We start from the raw sequence: 12,891 nt of genomic DNA, 5'->3' as shown, positions 1-12,891 counted from the left end.
ATAATGACATGGTGCTAGGATTATAACCTAACACTGATGTTATCACAGAGCCCATGCTAGATCAAAGCACAGGGTCTGTGACGTCATCACATTCCCTTTGATGACATCACAGCCACCTAACATTCTGATGTGTTCACTTGTGTGTGTGTGTGTGGGTGGGTGAGTGTGTGTGTGGGTGTGTGTGTACAGACAAAGTTATGGGGGTGCAGAGCCTGCTTGCAAGTCTGTACCACATTCACTTCAAAAGTTATTCCACAAAAACCCATCGAGGTATGCACCAGAGTCCTCAAGGTTCTGGTTGACCCACTTCCCGACCTCGTAGAGACTCGAGGTTGGCACCGTTGGATCCGGAATGTCCAAAAATGGGGGTGCAGAGCTTGCTTTCAAGTCTCTACCACCATCCCTTCAAAAGTTATTCCACAAAAACCCATCGAGGTATGCACCAGAGTCCTCGTGGTTCTAGTTGACCCACTTCCCAACCTTGTAGAGACTCGATGGTGGTACCCTTGGATCCGGAATGTCCGAAAATGGGGGTGCAGAGCTTGGTTTCAAGTCTCTACCACCATCCCTTCAAAAGTTATCCCCCGAAACCAGTCGAGGTATGCACCAGAGTCCTCAAGGTTCTAGTTGACCCACTTCCCGACCTCGTAGAGACTCAATGGTGGCACCGTTGGATCCGGAATGCTCAAAAATGGGGGTGCAGAGTTTGCTTTCAAGTCTCTACCACCATCCCTTCAAACGTTATCCTCCGAAAACCCATCGAGGTATGCACCAGAGTCCTCAAGGTTCTGGTTCAGTCCCTTCCCGACCTCGTAGAGACTCGATGGTGGCACCGTTGAATCCGGAATGTACAAAAACGGGGGTGTAGAGCTTGGTTTCAAGTCTCTACCACCATCCCTTCAAAAGTTATCCCCCGAAACCAGTCGAGGTATGCACCAGAGTCCTCAAGGTTCTAGTTGACCCACTTCCCGACCTCGTAGAGACTCAATGGTGGCACCGTTGGATCCGGAATGCTCAAAAATGGGGGTGCAGAGTTTGCTTTCAAGTCTCTACCACCATCCCTTCAAACGTTATCCTCCGAAAACCCATCGAGGTATGCACCAGAGTCCTCAATGTTCTGGTTCAGTCCCTTCCCAACCTCGTAGAGACTCGATGGTGGCACCGTTGAATCCGGAATGTACAAAAACGGGGGTGTAGAGCTTGGTTTCAAGTCTCTACCACCATCCCTTCAAAAGTTATCCCCCGAAACCAGTCAAGGTATGCACCAGAGTCCTCAAGGTTCTGGTTGACCCACTTACCGACCTCGTAGAGACTCGAGGGTGGCACCGTTGGATCCGGAATGTCCAAAAATGGGGGGGCAGAGCTTGGTTTCAAGTCTCTACCACCATCCTTTCAAAAGTTATCCCCCGAAAACCAGTGGAGGTATGGTAATGACATGGTGCTAGGATTATAACCTAACACTGATGTCATCACAGAGCCCATGCTAGATCAAAGCACAGGGTCTGTGACGTCATCACATTCCCTTTGATGACATCACAGCCACCTAACATTCTGATGTGTTCACTTGTGTGTGTGTGTGTGTGTGTGTGGGTGGGTGAGTGTGTGTGTGGGTGTATGTGTACAGACAAAGTTATGGGGGTGCAGAGCCTGCTTGCAAGTCTGTACCACATTCACTTCAAAAGTTATTCCACAAAAACCCATCGAGGTATGCACCAGAGTCCTCGAGGTTCTAGTTGACCCACTTCCCAACCTTGTAGAGACTCGATGGTGGTACCCTTGGATCCGGAATGTCCAAAAATGGGGGTGCAGAGCTTAGTTTCACGTCTCTACCACCTTTCCTTCAAACGTTATCCTCCGAAAACCCATCGAGGTATGCACCAGAGTCCTCAAGGTTCTGGTTCAGTCCCTTCCCGACCTCGTTGAGACTCGATGGTGGCACCGTTGGATCCGGAATGCTCAAAAATGGGGGTGCAGAGCTTGCTTTCAAGTCTCTACCACCATCCCTTCAAAAGTTATCCCCCGAAACCAGTCGAGGTATGCACCAGAGTCCTCAAGGTTCTGGTTGACCCACTTACCGACGTTGTAGAGACTCGTGGGTGGCACCGTTGGATCCGGAATGTCCGAAAATGGGGGTGCAGAGCTTGGTTTCAAGTCTCTACCACCATCCCTTCAAAAGTTATTCCACAAAAACCCATCGAGGTATGCACCAGAGTCCTCGTGGTTCTAGTTGACCCACTTCCCGACCTCGTAGAGACTCAGTGGTGGCACCGTTGGATCCGGAATGCTCAAAAATGGGGGTGCAGAGTTTGCTTTCAAGTCTCTACCACCATCCCTTCAAACGTTATCCTCCGAAAACCCATCGAGGTATGCACCAGAGTCCTCAAGGTTCTGGTTCAGTCCCTTCCCGACCTCGTAGAGACTCGATGGTGGCACCGTTGAATCCGGAATGTACAAAAACGGGGGTGTAGAGCTTGGTTTCAAGTCTCTACCACCATCCCTTCAAAAGTTATCCCCCGAAACCAGTCAAGGTATGCACCAGAGTCCTCAAGGTTCTGGTTGACCCACTTACCGACCTCGTAGAGACTCGAGGGTGGCACCGTTGGATCCGGAATGTCCAAAAATGGGGGGGGCAGAGCTTGGTTTCAAGTCTCTACCACCATCCTTTCAAAAGTTATCCCCCGAAAACCAGTGGAGGTATGGTAATGACATGGTGCTAGGATTATAACCTAACACTGATGTCATCACAGAGCCCATGCTAGATCAAAGCACAGGGTCTGTGACGTCATCACATTCCCTTTGATGACATCACAGCCACCTAACATTCTGATGTGTTCACTTGTGTGTGTGTGTGTGTGTGTGTGTGTGTGTGTGTGTGTGTGTGGGTGGGTGAGTGTGTGTGTGGGTGTATGTGTACAGACAAAGTAATGGGGGTGCAGAGCCTGCTTGCAAGTCTGTACCACATTCACTTCAAAAGTTATTCCACAAAAACCCATCGAGGTATGCACCAGAGTCCTCGAGGTTCTAGTTGACCCACTTCCCAACCTTGTAGAGACTCGATGGTGGTACCCTTGGATCCGGAATGTCCAAAAATGGGGGTGCAGAGCTTAGTTTCACGTCTCTACCACCTTTCCTTCAAACGTTATCCTCCGAAAACCCATCGAGGTATGCACCAGAGTCCTCAAGGTTCTGGTTCAGTCCCTTCCCGACCTCGTAGAGACTCGATGGTGGCACCGTTGGATCCGGAATGCTCAAAAATGGGGGTGCAGAGCTTGCTTTCAAGTCTCTACCACCATCCCTTCAAAAGTTATCCCCCGAAACCAGTCGAGGTATGCACCAGAGTCCTCAAGGTTCTGGTTGACCCACTTACCGACGTCGTAGAGACTCGTGGGTGGCACCGTTGGATCCGGAATGTCCGAAAATGGGGGTGCAGAGCTTGGTTTCAAGTCTCTACCACCATCCCTTCAAAAGTTATCCCCCGAAACCAGTCGAGGTATGCACCAGAGTCCTCAAGGTTCTGGTTGACCCACTTCCCGACCTCGTAGAGACTCAATGGTGGCACCGTTGGATCCGGAATGCTCAAAAATGGGGGTGCAGAGCTTGGTTTCAAGTCTCTACCACCATCCCTTCAAAAGTTATCCCCCGAAACCAGTCGAGGTATGCACCAGAGTCCTCAAGGTTCTGGTTGACCCACTTCCCGACCTCGTAGAGACTCGAGGTTGGCACCGTTGGATCCGGAATGTCCAAAAATGGGGGTGCAGAGCTTGCTTTCAAGTCTCTACCACCATCCCTTCAAAAGTTATTCCACAAAAACCCATCGAGGTATGCACCAGAGTCCTCAAGATTCTGGTTGTCCCTCTTACCGACCGCGTAGAGACTCGAGGGTGGCACCGTTGGATCCGGAATGCTCAAAAATGGGGGTGCAGAGTTTGCTTTCAAGTCTCTACCACCATCTTTTCAAAAGTTATTCCACAAAAACCCATCGAGGTATGCACCAGAGTCCTCGTGGTTCTAGTTGACCCACTTCCCAACCTTGTAGAGACTCGATGGTGGTACCCTTGGATCCGGAATGTCCGAAAATGGGGGTGCAGAGCTTGGTTTCAAGTCTCTACCACCATCCCTTCAAAAGTTATCCCCCGAAAACCTGTCGAGGTATGATAATGACATGGTGGTAGGGTTATAACCCTAACAGCAGAGCAAGCTGCTAATCCTAACCATAGTAATTTCCTTGCCTAACCCCAATTGGGGTAGACAGAGGTTGATAATATCCTCACGAAGGGATTTGAACTTAACCACAACCATTCTGGACCCTAACCACAAACATTTGGATTATTATGGATTTTAAATTGATTAAGTCTGGTGTGAGATTCTTTAAATAATTGATAAATGCTAAAAGAGCAATATAAATAAATAAATAAATACAGGGCAAAAATAATGTAGTTGTATCTGTAATAGGCAGAAAACGCTATATGTTGAGTTTTTCACTATGAACAAACACCCCCTTATTTTTTTTGAGATAACACTGTAAAGAACTACGCTAATACAGTTGACTTGAACACATCGTGGATTTACTCCACCAGATCAGTAGATGGCGCTCGCGCGCTCCTGTGGATCAAGCCGAGTAGTCTTTTCTCAAGCCCTTCCTAGCGCGAGTCAGAAAATAAAATGGCGCTGGCTTGATTAAGACGGTAACCGTACGTCTGTCTCTTCATTGATCCACAGGTACTGTAAAAACACCTTCTAAACTCACTAGTTTATGCTCACACAAAAGTGAATGATTAAGAAACAACTACTCTGTGTTTTAGGATGACTGTGACAGATATGTAGTGTTTTGGTGTGTAGTTAATTGTGTGAGGCTGCCGAGCACTGTAGCTATAGCCGACATGCTAGTTAGCATGCTTCGTGGTCAAACAAGGTTGTAATTGTAATATTGTAGATTTCATAGTGATGATTTGAGACATGTAAATGTATTTTCAGGTCACTAAAATGTGTTATTGAGTTTCCAGTGTTTTTTAGAAATGAGTTAACCATACACCCTCTTGTTGAGAGTAGTGTTTCTATTGTTCACGTTGTTGTTAAACCGCTGCCGCCATGTTGTGTGTTTTGCCAAGAGTGTATTGTGAGTGTTATGTTGAATAAGCGACATTAGCGCAGGATTCGTGATGCAGTCATGTTCAAATAGTCGTTTCTAATTAGTAATTTTTTATTTACACTTATTTTGTACTTGTTTACATTTTATTTTGCACATTTATTTTTATATGAACATTTATGCATCTGACTATACATACAATGCAGTTTATAGACCAGTATTGAAATGAAATATTTTTCTACTGTTTAGTGAGTAATATTGAGAACTGAGATGAAGGAAAATATTTTTTATATTGTCAAGAAAATAAAATGGCGCTGGCTTGATTAAGACGGTAACCGTACGTCTGTCTCTTCATTGATCCACAGCCAGTGCACCGCAGATCCCCAGTGCTCTTAAGCCTGTGGATCACATGTCGCCGGCACAGATACCCCTAGGTCTGGCGCCGGTTACATATCCAAAACGGTTTAATATAAATTTATGTACACAAGGATTTAAAAACAACCAATTCATGAATGTACAGCATGAAATGTAAAATTCATATATGAACAGCAAGAGGTTAAAACATACACAGTTCATATGTTGAATAAAAGATAAATAAGGGACACACAATTTATGAAATTAAAATGAATTCATGGTAGAAAAGATGTAAAAATCACGACATTTGACATTTATTTGAAGGACTCTTATTTTGAAGGAGCCTCAGACTACAGCCTGACGCCACATTGTAGTCCTGATTTCACCTGGCCAATTGAGGCCTGACTTCTGGACTCAGCTGCCGTGACAGCTGGTGAGACAGAGGGAAATATACACATTTTTTGCCTGAAGAAGGTCTTTCAAGGCTGAGACGTCATGCACATTAGCTTTTTAATAAAGCTTATTTTGTTACGGACCATCAAGTGTCTTTTTTGACTGCGAAAAAGCAGCTTTTGCAAGACAATTAGCCTGTTGCTAAAATTAGCACAGCGGAGCTGAGGCAAAAAGAAAATAGTACGTTGTTCCCAATTCTGTCTGTTAGAGGGTGTCCTAATACCATTTTTTTAGACAGAATTTGAGGAATTATGCTCAAATTCTGTCTAAAAAATTGGCATTCTAGGCCTCAGGTGGCCAGTGTTTTTATTTAATGATAATAATAATTTGATTCCAGACCAATTAGGTAGGATAAATTGGTTTAACACAATTTGTGGCATAAAAATGCACAGTAATTGCCATCCAGTTATGGAAAACAAAATTTATTTATACATCAGCTAGACTATGGAAGGTCAGGGCGTATGATAAAAGTGTTGAAAACATTTTATTGGCAACATACAGAGAGACAGCAAGACGCTCTAATTGCATGGCATGCCAGCACAGTTTGTGAGGGATTGCGCAATCCAAGGTGAGGCTCAGCTCGCTGGTGCCGCACCGTGCGACTCTTCCCTGTATTTGAACGGGAAATGCAAAAATTCAGCGATTCTGAATTAAAAAATAATCAAAATTGTTGGAATTGTATGGAGAATAAATTTATAATACAGATCAGTGGGAAAATATCAACATTTATTTTATTTTATCATTATTTTTTTTTTTTTTCTTTCCATGATGACAGGTGAGGCTCTGCCTCCCCTGACTGCACGTCACTGGTGTTTTCCATATTCGATTCAGGCTGTGGGAATATAACAATGGCTACAACTGAATGTATTCCTTTCGATATTATTTGGGGTTATTACATTGACACCAGGCCTTTTCTCTATATTTCAGATATATCTCTATATTATATGGTGTAAGTGAAAACCTGAGCTGGTGCAAGCTGCGTCCCCCAGCAAGGTGAAAGGACTGCCACAAACCAGGTGAAACAACACAATAGCAGAAGTTATAAAGACATTTTTTTTCTTTATTCTGTGAGCCGTATGGCTCCAAAATTCAACTTCTCTGGACTAATTTCATCTTTTGTGACTCTCTTTTAAAAAATAATTATGATATTTTATTTTACTATTGCCTTAGAGGCTTTGCGGAGGCTGTAAACTGACTCTCCATCTGCTGCTGAATTGTTTGATGGTTCACTTGATAGGCCATGCAGTGACTCTTTTTGTCCAGCAGATGGAGCCAAGCTATCAGTAACCAGTTATTTGACTCTTTCTCCCTTTCAGCAAACAGCTCCCCTGACACAGTAGGAAGTGCTTTTCTACCCCCTTTTCCTTCCTTTAAAAATTATACTGAAGGCTTTTTCAATTACTAATCAGTCTTCATTATTTAATTTTTTTTTTTTTTTTTTTTTTTTTTTACACATTTATTCTAATTTTTATCAGTAATAATTTATTTTTCTTTTCTTTTTTTTTGCATTCATATTTTAGGGATTTATTTGTTTTTTTAAGAGGATAAAGGTTTTTCTTCCATAAACCCAAAAACACTTATGTTTATTATTATTCTTTATTTGTTTATGTTTATTAATGCCTTGATATTTTCATTTAATAAAAATTATTTTAACCTGGGTTTATTGCATTGACACCAGGTCATTACATTAAAAAGCCAGTTATTCAGTCTGGCATCAGTTTTCTAAAAGATACTTATATATTCCACATCATTCAAATATTACTACATTATGGCAGCCATTCAGTGTGGCTTCAACCTTTCCACAAACATTAAAAAATTCCACATACTTCAAACACTCTTAAATTATAAAGGCAGCTATTCAGTTGTACAAAGCCCTTCAGAAAACACTTCAATATTTCACTTCATTGTCATTCTCATTTCAAATCAAGTTTGATTGATGCCTCTCAGTCTCTGAGTAATCTCTATTAAATCAACTGGCCCAAGACAGCTTGATCAGTGCTGTGACTGTGCATTCAATTTAGGAGGAAATGCAATGGCCGAAATCATCACAAACCTTTAAACCAGGGGTATTCAATTAAAATTCAAAGAGGTCCAGTTAGAGAAAATTTCCTAAAGCAAAGGTCCGGAACATCATAATGTCTAACTTTCTTGAGTGGGCCGAACCAGTAAAATTTAAGTATAATCTATCGATTATTCTGCCGATTAATCGAGTAATCAGATAAGAAATATTGTTCTGCATTTTTTTCTATTACATTACTTTTGCTTTATTTAAGAACAATGGTAATATACAAAAGAAAAGATAAGACAGGTCTATTAAATGAACAACTATAAATTGCTAAAGTAAAAACACTTTAATAATTAATGTAGATTTACTTTTACTGTATTTACTTTACTTTTTTACTTTTTTTTTTCAAGTACAAAGGTAAAAGTAAAGGTAGTAATGTTTGCAGAAACCACAAACAGAAGATGGAACTAACTCTTTTAACTGAAACAGTCACCAGATGTTGTGTTCACGTTAAAATCACAACATTTTTCTTCTGGAGCAGGACAGACGCTCCCAGACCCCCAGAGGACAGAGGACAGGGGACTGGTTTACCAACATGATACCTTTTTCTCCTCTTCTGAGTTTGCAGGTCTGTATTTAGTCATCAAAAAAAATAATGATAAGAATACAATTAAAGTACAACAACAGCAATAAAAATGTTGATTTTTCAAAAATGGAAACAATAACATGCAAAATATTAAATTGTAATTAAGTAAAAACACTAATACCACAATGTAAAAATCTGAAGTATTTTTTCCATCACAGCAGGTCAGTGATCAGTGTTTCAGTGACTCTCTGTGGATCAGTGAATAATGTTTTATTTATGGCGGCCGCCACATTAAAAACATCGACACCACGACATGATTTTCTATTTTTGGAGCTGCGCACCTTTGTCGGTCGTGTCTTGAAGGTAACGCTTTATTTGCACAACTCTCGCGAGATTTGTGTTCGTTGTTTCTACTAAAATAATCAAACTTGCGCGATCTTTCGCGGGTCTAGGGTTACCTTCTAGACACGACCCTCTCTGTCTCTGTCAAACTACAGACAGCAGACTGTCTGTAAACAGCACAATGTTACACTCTGCAGTGTTTCACACAAAGACTTTATTTGTGTGGACACCCAGGTATGGTTTGTCACGAGTTTTGGTATTTTTATTTTTTTAATTAGTCCGAGAGGACGACGGTATCAGTGATTGATTAGTGATCAGTCTGCCCTCCTCTCCTCCCTCACCTGTTCACTCTGCTGTGAGAAGATCTGAAAGTTTCTCAGAGAGAAACACAGACTCTCCTGTTTTACATATAGGCCTCCTTATACGTTGTTTCATTTTATAAGAGCATCTGGTTGGTGTCGATGTCATTAACCATCACGTTAGTTTGTGTTGTAATAAACTCCGTCATTGACAACAGTCTCCTCCACACGCAGCTCTCTGCAGTTGGTCTGTGTGTTTCCTGATCAGATAAACCAGCACCGGAAAGACTAGAATAGTTGCGCCAGTTAAAATAAGAGCGTCCCGTAAAAAAATAAAATCTATATATCTAATCTATATATAGGCTAATTGTCTTTCTGGTGTAACCAGTCACATATGTGCCTATGTTTAATTAATTATGTCTCATGTGATGATGTTTTTATTTGACAATTATTAGCTGATAGCTTTATTACGTGAAGATTGTTGGTTATGTGTGAACGTTTGCTTAATGTAGTGTGTGTAGAAGTGCCTAGAATTTGAATATTTATTATGAATGTACTTTTTTGCAAACCTATGGATAAAAACAGTCATAACTGGTGCTGCTTAGTTTGAGGAGACATACACACAGACAAACTGAGATACATAAGATGAGACTAATATATTGTTTCCTCTTCTAGGCAAAGAGAAGTACATTTGGAGGCTGTGCTTGATTGGTGAGTGAAGTAAAATCTGAACTGAAAGTGACAACAGAGTACATTATTTGACTGTGGACTGTGCTTAGCTCCCTTAAATGGGACAGAAGAACAATATGGCTGACATTAAAAATGGTAGCAGGCAGCCATGTATATTAGACTTAGAGCCAGACATTCAGTTAAACCAATCACAATCAGCTTTGAAAATTTCTGCCCAGCAACTGTGGGTGGACATGTATCCACTGTGTAGGCAAGACATGCATTTGATGAAAATCTGCCTCTCGAACTACTGCCTCTGAGTGACAGACCCTAAGTCCCACAGCCAAACCAAACACATGTTGAGTGACAAGAGAAGACTGTGAACACAGCCATGTAAATTTTATTCTTGTGGTGCCAAATATGTGGCCACACCAACGATTTAAAGAATTGGAGTCATCTGCTTTTCTCCTGAAGGTCTTAATCTGAGTTAACATGGGAGTGAATGGGGCAGTTGGTTGGAAAACTTGTCCTTTTTGACCTCGCTGAGCCAAAACTATAAGTCCTTTTTCTTCTGTGGTCACATGTTGCTACCGGCACAGCTTTTCCTACAATCTGATGTGCAATTTGTGTATGTTGAGAGAACACTGAAGTCTGAAACTGAGAAAGGATGTAAGTGAGAGAAGAACAAAATGGCTGACAATAAAAATGGCAGTAGGCAGTGATGGATATTAGACTTAGAGCCAGACATTCAATGGCTGCTATGGCCAGCAGCTATGAGTGAGCAGATGAGCATAAGGCACACTCAAAGTTTTGTGCAAAATTTTCTAGTTATACTTAGTGATGCCTATGTGAATTGTACATCAGGCACATTGAATGACACTTACACTACAGCATTTACAGTGAACATGATGCTGAAGCATCCCTTTAATAAATTTAATTCTTTTACAGTAATAAATTCATCCCACTGCAGTTGAAGTAAATAAAGGCAGACTTAAAAAGTGTAAATGTTTCTTTTATGTCAGTCTGCTTTCTTGAAGTTGCATAAGTTAGTCTAATGCCATGTCTAGGTCGGGAGGCTTAAACTGCATTTTCTCACAAAACATGTTGATATACTATTTGTTGGTAAACAAAAAAGCCAAGTGCCTTTAAAACAATTTTAATAGCTTTTAAAGGGATCATTCAGCTTATTTGAAGTGGGGTTATGTGAGGACCTTATCTATAGTCAGTGTATTAACTACAGTGAATTTGAGTCAGCACACCACCAATTGGGACAAGCAGAGAGGAGCACCATTAGGGAAGCTAAGCTGCGTACTACCGTGGATAAGGTCAGTAACAAAACATATTCCATTGTAAATGACCCACTGGTAATCCAGAATTTTACTTATGTCAAGATTAACTAACTCAGATTTTTCACTAAACCTAGAATACACCCCTGGTCTTAGCACAGTGCAGGAGGAGATGGAGTCCAGCAACCCGTCACTGCTGTCCTCACCACTAACCTAAAGCATCCATGTACCTGGGAGTGGGAGTCGGCACACCAAGAGGCCACTGCTTCACCATTATTTAACCTGGAGCACAACCTGGACCTGGTGGGTAACTATGTTTGTTTTTCTTTGATTCTTTGAATGCTGCCAATAACTTATAGTAATACTTATGGACACAGTAAATTCTGACCATGTACATCATTGGTTAATGTCATCTCTCTCTTCCACTGATCTATAAACATGAAATAATTAACATACATAACTTACAACATCTTGAAATTTTTTTTTTTATTATTTTCATTTGCAGAGGTAAACATGTGAATGAGTGTTGATCTGTGTTTGTGCACTTGTTCTTAACAGGAAACAAACATGTTCCAGAGATGGAGAGACAAAACTCACAGGAACACACCACTACTATCTGCTCTATAAATCGACCTGTGCCAGGTAAATAAGAACAGCCTACTCCCATGCATGATATGTGTCTCTTTTTTATTGTGTATTAGTGGTATATAAGCATGTAATGTACACTGTCTGTATTGTGCTTTTTTTATATGCATCAATGGTGTAACATTTTTCTCTTCCTCTCACAAGGCTCTGACAAGATGTGAAGTTGGACACATGTCAATGAAGCAACAAGCAACATCAACAGTCATCTTGAGCTGGAGTCAAACATGCTGTAAGTCAACTTTACAGTTCATAGATTGTGCATACCATTAGTATGAGCAATAGTTATAATGTGAAAACATTTAAAGGTTCAGTCACTGCTCCTTCTGTTTTGCTCTGACACTCAAGTGTTAAACAGAGATTTCTGTGATGTACATGTGCAAAACCACAGACTGTTATGGTATATGCCAACTGTCATATCCTTTTTTTATGTTTGTGTGCTTGTGTCCTTCATGAACAACAAACAGAAATCAAGGAGGGCTCCAGCAACATTTGACCGTGCTTTGCACAGCTAAGCCACACTGAGAGGCTACGATGAATACACCTGACAACTGCCTGACCTGTACCTCGTATGCGACTGTGTTTTTCTGTCAGTCATAAACACTGTAGTGTTACAGCATGACTCTGAAAACTGTTGATTTCCAGACAACAAATAACTGTGGGTTGTTTGTGTTGGCCGTCTACATCATCAGTCTTATAGTGTCCTCTCCTCTCGTCACATAACCAGAGCCACATGGACCGAGGGACAGGAACAGGTAGTGCAGCTATATGTCTTGACCAAACGTGAAGTAGGACACATGTCAACGAAGCAGTGCGGTACCGACAGCAACACTTGAGTGTGCTTTGCACACCTAAGCCACACTGAGAGGCTACGACAAATATACCTGACCTGCACCTGGTATGTGACTGTGTTTTTCTGTCAGTCATGAACACTATAGTGTTACACCATGACTCTGAAAACTGCTGATTTCCAGACATGGCGCTAAAGTTTCCTCTCCTCTCCTCTCCTCTCCTCTCCTCTCCTCTCCTCTCCTCTCCTCTCCTCTCCTCTCAGGGACAGGAAAAGGCAGTGCAGCTATGTGCTTTTTACTCAACATTCATTGCTAATCTTCAGATGGACCCAGACCATCTGTAAGTATCCTATATAGCAGGGGTCCCTAACAGGCGGA

The 12,891-nt window shown here is 41.7% G+C and overlaps 1 long non-coding RNA gene across 1 annotated transcript; it reads left to right on the top strand.

The window, feature by feature from the left end:
- Window positions 1-11,637: 11,637 nt before the first annotated feature.
- On the top strand, window positions 11,638-12,565 carry LOC146312549 (uncharacterized). Its single transcript, XR_014772115.1, has 3 exons — window positions 11,638-11,722; window positions 11,870-11,954; window positions 12,190-12,565. It is a non-coding gene; the product is annotated as an uncharacterized LOC146312549 (long non-coding RNA).
- The last annotated feature ends 326 nt before the right edge of the window (window positions 12,566-12,891 follow it).

The sequence above is a fragment of the Lutjanus erythropterus genome, chromosome 16 (assembly GCF_056507025.1).
Source record: "Lutjanus erythropterus isolate fLutEry1 chromosome 16, fLutEry1.hap2, whole genome shotgun sequence".
NCBI classification, from domain to species: Eukaryota; Metazoa; Chordata; class Actinopteri; order Lutjaniformes; family Lutjanidae; genus Lutjanus; species Lutjanus erythropterus.
Note: the sequence above shows the minus strand (reverse complement) of the source record. Positions and strands in the feature narration are given on the sequence as shown.